Genomic DNA, 13264 nt, shown 5'->3' with positions numbered 1-13264 from the left:
GCTTTTGACCAATTGTGGCGCGTTGCATTCTTCGGAGGTGTTAACATGTCGTGATGCAGCATGTTTCTAAAGAGGCGTATTCTATGGCTGCAAAACATGTCAACCTAAAACAAGGTAAGTGCCGTGAGCATGGACGGAGAATACGATGTGACGATCACAACAACGTCGTAGTGAGATATGCTGGCTGTGGCTGCTTTGCAGCTTTAATTTCGAATTTCAACATTCTCCACTTCTGGTTGAGCTTCTTTTACACGAAGTAGTCTTCCTTCTCCTCTCCGGTTATTTGCAAAAACTGAAAGGCAGCTGAAATTAAAAAGGCACGCGCCGCCCTCGCTTGTCCGGTAGCCGGCGCCGTTTACCGCACGCCAGACGCAGGCATGTCGGAAGCCTGCGAGGGTTCGACCGCATCACAGCCGGAAACACCGTCACGGTTTTGACGCTCGTCAGTGCAGCAACACGGCCACCCCTGACCCACAGAGGCTCTGCAACGCCGGCAAGATGGCGGCGACTGTCAACAATGGCGGCACGTGGGCGGACCCGGCAGAGTTCAGTCCAGACCGGCGGGGTTTAGTCCAAACGGCAACAATGGCACCTGAGGTGCCTCGGACGAGACCTGTCGCCGCTGGCAGCCCGGCGAACGTTCTCTGTCGCCGTTGGCAGCCCGGCGAACGTTCTCTGTCGCCGCTGGCAGCCCGGCGAGCGTTCTCTGTCGCCGTTGGCAGCCCGGCGAGCGTTCTCTGTCGCCGTTGGCAGCCCGGCGAGCGTTCTCTATCGCCGTTGGCAGCCCGGCGAGCGTTCTCTGTCGCCGCTGGCAGCCCGGCGAGCGTTCTCTGTCGCCGTTGGCAGCCCGGCGAGCGTTCTCTGTCGCCGTTGGCAGCCCGGCGAGCGTTCTCTGTCGCCGTTGGCAGCCCGGCGAGCGTTCTCTGTCGCCGCTGGCAGCCCGGCGAGCGTTCTCTGTCGCTGTTGGCAGCCCGGCGAGCGTTCTCTGTCGCTGTTGGCAGCCCGGCGAGCGTTCTCTGTCGTCGTTGGCAGCCCGGCGAGCGCTCTCTGTCGCCGTTGGCAGCCCGGCGAGCGTTCTCTGTCGCCGCTGGCAGCCTGGCGAGCGTTCTCTGTCGCTGTTGGCAGCCCGGCGAGCGTTCTCTGTCGTCGTTGGCAGCCCGGCGAGCGTTCTCTGTCGCCGCTGGCAGCCCGGCGAGCGTTCTCTGTCGCCGCTGGCAGCCCGGCGAGCGCTCTCTGTCGCCGTTGGCAGCCCGGCGAGCGTTCTCTGTCGCCGCTGGCAGCCCGGCGAGCGTTCTCTGTCGCTGTTGGCAGCCCGGCGAGCGTTCTCTGTCGTCGTTGGCAGCCCGGCGAGCGTTCTCTGTCGCCGCTGGCAGCCCGGCGAGCGTTCTCTGTCGCCGTTGGCAGCCCGGCGAGCGTTCTCTGTCGCCGCTGGCAGCCCGGCGAGTGTTCTCTGTCGCCGTTGGCATCCTGGCGAGCGTTCTCTGTCGCTGCGGCAGCGAGTGTCACGGCCGGAGCGACGTCATTTCAGCCGCCCGTGTAGAGCGCCTGGCGGCGAGGCCCGCCGCGGCCGCTGCCGAGACGGGCGGCCGCCGCGTCCGAAGCCCCTGAACCCGGTGCGGCCGGTCAAGGTCAGGCGGGCCATCCGCTCCGACCATTGTTATCGGTCGCTCGTGTTTCAGCGGCTAGCACGGAACCGCCGGGAGAACTGCGCTGCTGCGGACCAGCTCTAGGGTACCAGCTGCTACCTACTGCGTATTTGCTGAACAACGCGCAGCTAAGGCATGCGCCGAGTGTGTATCAAACTGCTTTACCATGCGTGTCGATGGTAAATGTGCCCATGTAACCATGATCATGCAGCATGCGCCCATGTACCGTGGGTGCATGCTGCGTTATTTAATTCAAGGTACACTTCCGTAATGGGTGACATTATTTTACATTCTCACCATATCATGATAAAATTTAACGCTGGTGGCAAGCGCTGGTACCACACAGCTTATACGTCATATCCAGCTTATCTTCATCCAGCTTAAACAGATGACTACCAAGTACTTACCTGGCACAAGGCACACTTCTGTACGGGTGACATTATTTTACATTCTTACCACATCAAGATGAAAGACAACGTTGGTGGCAAGCGCTGGTCCCACACAGCTTAAACGTCTTATCCAGTTTATGTCCATCCAGCTTATACAGATGACCAGTACTTGTACCAGTACTTGACCAGTACTTGTACCAAGTACTTGACCGAGAGGACCCTAGAAATCTGTACAAACTTGGAGAGTCATGGAAGGAGCCCTTAACTTACTGCGCAACTGGTTCCAATGGGACGAATGGGAGGCTATGTAAGACCCGGATTATAACTAGTTATATTTATTTGGAGCATGCCAGAGCATCAGCTTTTGCCCTGGGCAGATCCTGTGATCGGCTGATCACCGCAGTGAGTGAGGTGCAATAGTCTGGATGTTATTTTCATGAAACCAGGTTTTGGACATCACACCGTCATGCGATCATGCAGAAATGTCGGGGATTCTAGTTGTATTATTACATTACCGTCATCTGAGGCTTAAGAACATCATGCATCAAACGTGGTGATGGGTATTACTCCCGAATGTGTTCTACTGCATCCCTGTTGTAGGTGCAGCAGTCGCTGCACATGTGCTGCTACTTTTCGATCAGTGATAGCGAACCTTCCAGCCCATTGTCCGTGCTGACCGGAGGGGGTTCACGACACTATTGTTACAGCAAAAACTCCTGCCGGCGGGAGTGCTTCGACATTACTTCTGCTGCCAATGTTTGTATACGACGCCAGTGTCATGCGACGAAACTTAAACTGCATCAACTTATGCTCGCCATTACTTCCTCTGCTTACACTTGCATAGCCATTGCTTTGAAACCGCATGACTACCACCATTGTTTCTACCGCAAAACATATTCAGCCATTACTTATCCACGACTTAATTATTGCTGCAAATGCTTATCCGCAACAGTAATGCCAGATAGGGGCGTATCCAGGGTTAGGTCAAAGGGGGGCAGGGGCACACAACGTTGAGGGACACAATAAGTTTTACGGTCCGCCCTACAAAAAAAAAAATCCTCGACCTCCAGCCAGCAAATTTTAAGATTCTTAGTATGCTGTTTTCCTACGGAAACTCATCTTGTTGTACGCGTCCCTAGAAAACGAGGCATGCTACGTCTGCACATAAATGGAGCTCACACATCTTCTTTAGATAATGTCAACTCTGTCATTTTGAGGAAAACTGTTCGGAAAAAATTGACAACATAAGCCTAAGTTGGCTGCTAAATACTATGAAAACCAAGCACGAGCCTGCTTGTGAGCGTATAACGTTCCTTTTCTAAATGTACAAAAAATGGGATCCACCGACAAACCCCGATGCACATTGCAGGTATTAGGGGGAGGGCTACTACCCGAGATTTAACATTTTACTTGCTGTGAAAGCCCCTGAGAGTAATCATTTAGTAACGGATGTAAAGCGCCATGAAATCTGAGTTTCTCTACCAACGAACATTGACGGCTTCAGATATCAGGGTGTGCGATGTAAAATTCGTCATTGCTGATCAAGAACCAGCTTCTCTCCTTACGCTCCAACGCTTACGGTTACGCCTTACGCTTCTCTCCAACCTCTCTTACGTCCTTACTTCTCTTCTTAGGCACTACGGGAATGAGCAGCATTGGTTCGAAGTTTCTTAATGTATCGATATATAAAAATCGGCCCTAACAATTATGATGCATGATGATGAGGCGTCATGGCATCACGACTGCAAGCGCCGCTGGTGTTTATCGACACCATCGTGGACTTCAATTCATGTTCTGTGACGGGTTGTGCGGAAAGCAACGCGCGCGCACTCCGTGTGATAGCAGCATCGTGTACCCAACGGAGTCATTGCTGCTACATCGTCGGAGGCTTTTCTCCCGGTGTTAGCGAACAATGCGTTGCCCTGACCCATCAGCGTATCTGGCAGCTCTGTAGGCTATGATACCTTGCCACCGTCAATGTGATGGATCACGCAGTGCGGGCTCGCGGACCTTGCCGTCTCAATGTGGCATTAAACATCTCCGCGACGGTTGCATCAGCTGGCTGCACGCAGCTAAGAGCAGCACCGGGCACAAGAATGGCCGTTGCCATATGTCGGGAATGGCCGTTGCCATATGTCGGGAATGGCCGTTGCCATATGTCGGGAACGGCCGTTGCCATATGTCGGGAATGGCCGTTGCCATATGTCGGGAATGGCCGTTGCCATATGTCGGGAACGGCCGTTGCCATATGTCGGGAATGGCCGTTGCCATATGTCGGGAACGGCCGTTGCCATATGTCGGGAATGGCCGTTGCCATATGTCGGGAACGGCCGTGACCATATTCCGCAGCAGCATATCAGTGCTAATGCAGCGATAGCTATGCGTACTTTTTATTGCTGTTCTGTTTCGTTTAACGTTTGAAGAAAAATTGCCCAGGTCATGGCTACTGCACTAGCTGAGTGCGAATCCGTGTGTTAGATCTGGTTCGGAGTGTTGTTGATGACCGCGTCCGCGATGATACGTCCATGTTTACGACAATACGATAACTTATATCCGCAGAGTAAGTGGAAGGTGGGCATGCGCACGATATAGGTGAGCGAGAAATGGCTTAACACCTGACGAAACCGACGCACGTCGTACCTGATTTGACCTCGCGTAACACGTTACAGGTGAAGTCAACTGTGATCACCGCCAACTGAATACACTGTACACTAAACATAGCAGAGCTTTCATCTTCGGCATCCTTGCGGAGCAGTTTTGACCACGCGTTTGTTGACAGAATACCTGCCGTAGCATGCAGGCATACAGAGGCCTTTACTGATCTCTCGGACCTGAAGGTCAGACGGCTGCTCTGACGACTAAGGGCGAGGCCGTGTTCTCGGGGTGGGCGACCGGACCGTACGATCTCTCGAACCTGAAGGTCAGACGACTTCTCTGACGACTAAGGGCAAGGCCGTGTTCTCGGGGTTGGCAACCAGACCGTACGATCTTTTTTAAAGGTAGCCTATGCCCGCTATTCCACCGCTGAGGGAGCTGGTCAACCAGCGTCAGTGCAAAAGATGCAGCGTCAATCCCGGGACAGGGTGATTACTTCCCAGTTGCTGCCATCGCCTGCGAGGGAGTAAGTCAAAGGAAGGCCGGCCACAGTCAGGCTTGAACCAAGGACCTCTTATAAATATTAGCGTTAGCCATTGGTTGGAACGAATGAAGACACCCACTTCAAACTTGCCATTGGTGTGCGTGGCCATGGCCTCTATGAATCTTGCTCCGATGGTTTTCAATTCGGTAAATCTGTATTCACTGCATATCTGCACACTGCATGTTACCGAGCTTATTTTTTTTTCCAAAATGCGGTCTTCTCATCTATGAGTTAGAAATACAACAGATTTTAATGAGACAGTGCAGTTTTATAGATCTCACCTTCGTTCATTGGTCATCTCATTTATGTGCAATGTGCGGTGCAAGAACACGCTTCGGTTTGCAATTCGTCTTCAGTACGGTTGAAATCCATGACAACTATGATGCCCTCACGTGGCTGGTGTAAACTGCTCATTGCCTTACAATAGTTTCGATCCCCCTGTCTTTTGATCCAGACGCTTTCTGCTTAGGAGCTGTGCTCTGGGCTGGATAATGAATGAATACGTCTGTGAATCTGGGTGGTGATGAATGCGTCCGTGAATCCGGGTGGTGATGAATTCGTCGCGTGTCACGATAATTAAGTCTCTCCCACACGGGTGTAATTTCCCAAACTGAGTTTGTGCCAAGAGCTGGAGAAAATAGCTAAACTTACCAAAAAAAAGCACGAGAAACATATTCCTCCCTGAATTCGACTCACCCTCCGCTCAAAGATGGAGAGTAGGGGGGGGGGGGGGCTGGACTGAATACCAAGCAACTGAAAACGAAACGACTGAACAGAAAACAATTGAATGGGTGACAGTTAAACAGCAGACCATATTGTTGCTCCACCACGTTTTTTCGCTCTGCCTCGGCGGAAGCTGCTGGCTTTGAACAGCATACTAATTTTGTCTGGCATTGACGGTCAAAGCTAGCTTTCAGTTATCGACATCGGGTCGATGTAGCAGATCGGGCCTTTGTCATGTGGCTTTAGATGTAGTTCACGTGTTCAACTTCGGCATACAGAGTGTTAGTTGATGTGCGCCACTGTTCGAAGCTGCCACGGAAACCCTTGACCGTGGGGCGGCCTGCAAGCTGGAAAGGGGCATTCGAGTCACGCATGTGCGACACGGCTTGTGTTGTTTTGGTGGTGTTCGTTGTCGGACTATTACCGCTATCGGCTTGACCGGCGAGTGTCGATCATCAGGCTTTTCAAATTGCATTATTGAAAACCACCGTCGAAGTTGAGGTTGACACATGTCAAGGATGTCTTCGAAAGTAGATTGCTAGCAGATTCCTTACGACTTGGTGTGCTTGTGTGTGTGATATGTATGTGTGATGCGACCTGTTTTGTTTCATTAAACAATATTCACCCATGAAACCTACTATTGTTCGTTTCTATAGCCTTGGATAAAACGAGGCAGAATAACACAAAATATTGCAGGCTCTAGAAGCTGCAACATCGCGACAAATGCCATAATATAGAACTAGACCAGGGTAAACAAGGCATGCATTTTGTGATAAAAATCATGGAGCCCGAAAAAATCAAGTTAATACAGTATGAACGAGGATGTTTAAAACAGGGTCAAATTCACTGAGCTAGCACTGGACGGGGCATTGCAGTCCTCATTGCCTTTGCTTGTTTTATCTGTGAAACATATCTTGGCAACTCTGTTAAAAATAAACAGTTTTCAGCCTCATTCTAAATGTTCTGCTTACACTTAATCTACGGACGATTGGGAAGGAGGCAAACTCCCCACTGGGGGGCAAAGTGGAGATGAGAGGGGGGGGGGGGGGGGCAATGGCCCGCCGAAAAGAACACAAATCGACATTCGTATGCTTTACCGTCTGCTTTCTGGCGTCGTGCAGATAGCAGGACTGAATCACCACTATTTCCATGACGATGGCATACGCATAGCGACGAGTTCATCCCTATCACTGCAGCGCCGCCTCTTTCTGCGTCTCAGCGTGAGTCTGTTCGTGCACGATGCTGAGACAATAATAGCAAATTTTGCCGCGAAATTGATACTTGCTGGTCTCGCTATCCGCCGCAATCATTCAACATTGGTACATCTCGCGACAGCAGGCCATACGCCTGCCGCTAACCCCTTTATTTCGGCACCATTCTCCAGCGTGCGGATGACTGGCGCCGCCGCTGCCGCCACACCGGTTACCTCTGCCTCCCACCGTAGCCGCCTGGTGTGGCGCCTGCCCGTCAGCTGGTCCAGATCGTTTGATACAGACAGCCCACACTGGGAACTGCCTGACACCAAATCTGCCTCGCACTGGGCGTTTGGATCACCAGAGACTGCTACTCCCATAGACTGTGACCTAACGCAGCCCGTGCCGCACCTTGGCGGCCGCCGTGGAGACTGCAGCGGCGCACTGGAGCATAGCTCGAGCTTTCGTCTACTCGGCGGACCTGGGGGCGGAGCCACCAAATGCTGCCGTCGGGCAGGACCAGGGCCGAAGCCATCGACCATCGCCAAGTCCACGACGACTGGCCTGTGGGCATGTGACATTCTGGCATTCTGTGTGGCATTCTGGACATGTGAACAGCCCGCGGAGGCGAGAACTAAGTGAACACTGCATAAATATCGTCATCTGCTGCGCTACTATATACAAATGTTACAATGACTAAACAATATTTCTGGTTTGTCCTCCGCGAGACGCTGCGTTGGTGGTTTTCAGAGCAGTCCCTACCCTGAGCCTTTTTTTGCAAGTTATGGGTCGGGGACCAGCTTGTCCAACCTGACCGACGCACACACGAGCGGTCAACAAACAAGTCACAATGAAGCTGGCGTGACATTCTGCCGACGGATGTCTCCTGACGGATGCTCTGGCTTGCAGAAAATCGTTAGCACTTGCTCGGCCTTTTAAGGCAACGCGACGGCGTGAAAATGGGGTTGGATTTTCACGAGGTTAGGCACACTTGAACAGCTTTCCCGCAACCAAGCCCTCATTAGATCCGCTTGCAGTTGTCACTTCAAAGCGTCATTGGGTCCCCCTCCCTCGCGTCCAGTTGAAGGCGCGCGTCCGTAGAACACCTGGCGATATTCGAAAGGTATTGCCACCGTCGCTGTCCCACCATGAATTCGTGCCGGCGGGGCAGGCTGGCCTTTTGAACCTGTGCGGACGGCGGAGGCTGGCCTTTTGAACCTGTGCAGACGCCGGCGCCGCCGTCTCCCGCGGCCGGCGGAGCGCAGCGGCGCTCCCAGCGGCCGACCACAGGCCCATGGCCGGCCGCGGCTACGAAGCTGGCAGCCAGGCGTCGGGTGCTCGCGACCGGCGCACGAGGTGGATCTTTGCATCACCGAATGGCAGCTTGCCCCGGCTGCCAGGAGACCGAGATTGGCACAGGAAAGTCACGAATAGACACGGAATCTCCGACACGACGCCTAGCTCTGACCGTCACAGGAGCCGTCAGCTGACAACAGGAGCCGTCAGCTGACAACAGGAGCCGTCAGCTGACCGTCACAGGAGCCGTCAGCTGACCGTCACGACAGGGGCGCCAACACGGCACCTTCCTGTGCTGTCACGACAGCTTCACGGCACAGTCACGGGACCTCCAACAGTACGGCCGTCTCACCCGGTCCGCATGAAACCGAGCCGTCCCCTCCCCGCCGTTCCCACACGGCGTTAATGGGGCGGGCGGGCGGGCCGCAACTCGTCTACAGACGGCCGCCGGCCGACCCCGCGGCCGTCTGTACGAGACTGCCGCCGTCCCTGAACACATGACCGGCGGCCGCCCCGGTCCGGGGACCCAGCTGCAAGGAAGGAGAGGCGGTGTACAGCCTCTGCCGCGCCAGTGTGGCCGCCGGCTGCTGCCACTGACCCCGCGAATTCGGCCCTCGTAGGCTGCCAGGGCGCGAGGCTACTGCAGCTTCTGCAGCCGCCACAGACAAACTGGGGCGCGGACGCCGGCGCAGGGGGACGGGATCACGGAGACGGGACCAGGAGCGAAGGCGACACGGCCGAACTGTATACCTCTGAGAAAACGGCCTAACTAGTTGCCTGTTGTTTGGACCAATTCCAGCAAGCCTTCGTGAATGAATGAGGCGGTGGCAATATCATAGGGCTGTGCAGATTGGTCAGTGCCTCCCACTACCACTGCAGCAGAGCAGCTATGGAGGCGTCTAGACCAGCCTGCTGCACCGAACCTTGGCTCTCTGATGCTCTACAGCTCTCTGGCCTCAGAGGCTCTGCCCACGCTTCAGCCGGACCCGCTAGCGATGAGGTCAGCTGGCAGGAAGCGGTCGTAGCACCACCCGCACCGCTGGGTGGTGCGGCAGCGGGGCCGGCCGCACCGCTGTCTGGTGCGGCAGTGGCTCGGCTGGCCGTACGAAAAGGCTGGGCTCAAACTTGAACAGGCGCGTAAGCAAAAATTTTGCATCATCGGGCCTCAAGGTTAGTCTAGTTGGGAGCCTCCTGAGAGCAGCGGCCAGCTGTCTGCATTTTTATTTACATGTTTGTTCATTAAAGACTCGTTTGATACCTTTGTTTATTTCAATGCCCGTACAACATGTCGGTTTTACCCCTTCTTCGGCCCTCCTGACATTACATTTCGTGCAATGGAGGGGGCATGGTGAAAGCTAGCACTTCTGGTGACTTTATTTCAGGTTTTTCCCGGATGTCCGGTGCCCTGCATTCTCCAGTTGATACGAGCTCGTATTACCCCTCCGCTTGGTGCACACCTCTGGAAGCGAACGCCTCGCTCTCGCTCAGGCAAACCGTTGTGTGCTGGCAGCCGTCCAAAACGCGCCCACCCTTATCCGCAGCACGCCCTTGTGCACTGGACATGGAAACAGGCGGGCAGGCTCTGTGGCATAGAGAAGGTGGCGGGGAGTTCGGTGCCAGCATCAAATACCGACAAACGGCGCGGCGCACAAGCGTCCCTGTCCACGCACTCCTCCCAACCTCGCATCACCAGCCCATTCGGTTTTATATTAGCAGCTCAAAACCAGGATCACGACCGAGAAGCGGTTGACCTCCGACGGATCTATGGGCTTGACACTGAGACTGGAGCCGGCTTCGGCAATGGTGCAAGGCCGCAGCGAACGTGGGCTATAAATCCGTCGCCTTCCGTCTGCTCGTGTTTTCAACGTGCAACTGCGAATGCTCCCCAGGGTCTCATTCCACACGCACCGACGAAGCCACGCATCGAGCCGTGCCGGGTCGGGCCGTACCCGGCCTCAAGGCGACACGACGACGCGCACGCCCTCCGCCTCGTCAGAAGCTGAGTCTGCGCGAGAGTACAGCATTAACCCGGCCTCAAGGCGACACGACGACGCGCACGCCCTCCGTCTCGTCAGAAGCTGAGTCTGCGCCAGAGTACAGCATTAACCCGGCCTCAAGGCGACACGACGCGCACGCCCTCCGCCTCGTCAGAAGCTGGATCTGCGCGAGAGTACAGCATTAACCCGGCCTCAAGGCGACACGACGCGCACGCCCTCCGCCTCGTCAGAAGCTGAGTCTGCGCGAGAGTACAGCATTAATACGTACCGGATAGGTAGCCTGGTAGCTTCTACATGCTCCTGTTGGGTCTGTATCCTAACTAGTAAACATCACCCTACTTTAAACGCAACGCGGAGCGTGGAGGGTATCCGCACCCTTTCATAATCCATTTTTGACGGAAAACCCTGCCATTCGCTAAGCTTACCGTACACGCCCGTAAAGAACGTCTTGGACCGATTATGCTTACCATTTTCCATTACGCTCTGACCACGAGCAGCTAACGTGAGTCATGGCATCCAGCGGCAGGCAGCGTACACCAGTTATCCACCAGCACAGCTTCACAACTCCATCGGCATTGGACATCTGGAGAATGCACCGCATCTAACCCAGATTAACTCCAGATTAAATAGATAACTCCAGCCTCCAGATTACAGCCCCACCACCGGGTACGGCCGTTAATGCAAGGGTGCCGGCGCGCAGCGACGGTCAATTACTACCGCGTCTGATCCGAGCGCACTGAGATGATCCCGGCGCACCAAGGCCGGCGGTCTCGCCGGAGTGGCGCGGGCGGCCCCCCGTGTGAGGTCCAAACAATGCACACCGGGGGAACGCGGACCAGGAAGGAGACAAACCGCGTAGACGGAAAAGACGACGGAGCGGGCTGAGCACTGCAGGCCACAGAGACGATTGCCTCAGGGCGACATCGACAGAGCAGACGGCGAAGACGGTGGCTACAGGGCCGTCTGAACAGCGCAGACGGCTGAGACGGTAGATGCAGAGCGTCCTGAGCTGCGAAGACGACAACATGCCCGCTTCATGGTGATCTGGTGACCAACTTCACGATTTCAAACACAAACTTTGGAAACGACGTGCCGCCCCAGAGCAGCTGTCAGGCTCCAAGCTGTTGTATTATCGTCGGGGAACCCGGGCCGTGGGGAGGGTTAGAGAGTGCTAAAATGCGTGACAGACGTAAGTCGTGCTTCTAGCTTTGGGTCCAGCTTGTAAGCAAGTTGCGCTGCTTCTCAGTTCGATCGCGACAGGACAGTTTGAATGCCAGGAAGATCTTCGCTAAAAGAGAAAACAGTATCCTTTGGGAAAATTGTATTATAGAACGCTTTGCCAACTGTCCTGAAAAATGGCGGCGTCGCGGCTCACCCACACGGGCCCTGCCGTTCCACCACTTCAAGGTGATTTTCAACGGGCTGTCATCAGTTTCACAACGCCGAGCCCATGGGTCGACGAGCTTCGTCGTCCGGCCGCCGGAGGGCAGCAGCTGCGGCCGGCCGATCGGTGTCAGCGGCGCGGATCAGACCGTTAGCCGGCGCCGGACCTGCTCCGCGAAATGCGGCGGCGCTCCCGGTCGAGCGACGCCGCCCCGGCCCCATAACCTGACGGCTGACACGACGCGCTTCTCTCCGTGTGGCTTGGCCTGAAGGGCTCCGAACGGCCGCTCAGCGCGCATGGACACCTGGCGACGACCTAACCCCGACGAGTCGGTGGCGCACCATTCGATCCAGAACGGCGCTGGACATCCCCGACTTTCAGAGCTAATACGGGCTCACTGAACTTGAGAGTGCGCCTGGCCGGATGACCCGGAGCGTTGGAAGAGGGACACAAAGACCCAGCTATCTATTTGGTTCGAGAAAATTTTCGTCGGTCACGTGATGACAGAGAAAGCATCGACGACCAATCAGGCATGACAATACAGCAACCGGGCATCGCAGCGGAAGGGCGTGCCCCCACTGGCCACCCAGCGCTCACCAATTGTGCTGGTCCGACACCAGTCACAGGTGCTCCTCTCACGTGCCAGTCCGATACTAGTGTCCTGACGCACCTTAAGGTAGCCCTCTCAGGTTGCGAGGGCGCCATCATGCCGTGTGCTTTCCACGAGTGCGGCGCGGCCGTTTGGTTGTGTTCCCGCGGCGTGCACGGCATCAGTGGGGCAGGGAAGAAGGGCGAGAGGTCAGCCCCACTGAGGTCATCTGGAACTGGCGCAGGCCGGCGTCGGAAAGACCCGGCCGCCAGCAATGCCGCCCACGTACGGCTTCACACGGCACCGAGCGGTGGGGAGGAGCGGCCGGACTGGCCCTGTACGGAACGCAGGTTCCTCCACTCCCCTCTCTCTCTGTCTCTGTCTCTGTCTCTGTCTCTGTCTCTCTCTGTCTCTCTCTCTCTCTCTTCTCTCTCTGTCTCTCTCTCTCGTCTCTCTCTCTCTCTCTCTCTCTCTCCTCTCTCTCCTCTCTCTCCTCTCCTCTCTCTCTCTCCTCTCTCTCTCCTCTCTCCTCGCTCTCGCCTCGTCTCCGCAGCATCTCTCGCCTCTCGCTCTCTCTTCTCTCTCTCTCTCTCCTCTCCTCCACTCTCTCTCGCTCCACCCTCTCTCATCGCTCCACGCTCTCTCATCCTCCAATCTCTTCTCTCCTCCACTCTCTCCTCTCCTACCTGCCCACTCTCTCTCGTGCCTCCACTCCTCTGCCTCTCCTCGCACTCTCATCTCTCTCCACTACTCTCCCTCGCCTTCACTCTCTCCCTCGCCTTCACTCTCTCCCTCGGCCTTCACATCATCGGCCTCTCTACCTCTCCTCGCCATTCTCTATCTCTCCCCTCTCCACTCTCTCTCCACTCTCTCTCCTCCACTCTCTCTTCACTCCCTCCCTCTCCTCC

At 55.6% G+C, this 13264-nt stretch overlaps 1 protein-coding gene across 1 annotated transcript in view; it reads right to left on the bottom strand.

Annotated features, from left to right (window-relative positions):
* LOC119097484 (protein FAM43A) overlaps positions 1-13264 on the bottom strand; it is a 43264-nt gene that overhangs the window by 22218 nt on the left and 7782 nt on the right. The window lies entirely within an intron of this gene.

Source organism: Pollicipes pollicipes, unplaced genomic scaffold, assembly GCF_011947565.3.
Source record: "Pollicipes pollicipes isolate AB1234 unplaced genomic scaffold, Ppol_2.1 Scaffold_4295;HRSCAF=5057_pilon_pilon_pilon, whole genome shotgun sequence".
Classification (NCBI taxonomy): Eukaryota; Metazoa; Arthropoda; class Thecostraca; order Pollicipedomorpha; family Pollicipedidae; genus Pollicipes; species Pollicipes pollicipes.
This window is presented reverse-complemented; position numbering and strand designations above follow the sequence as displayed.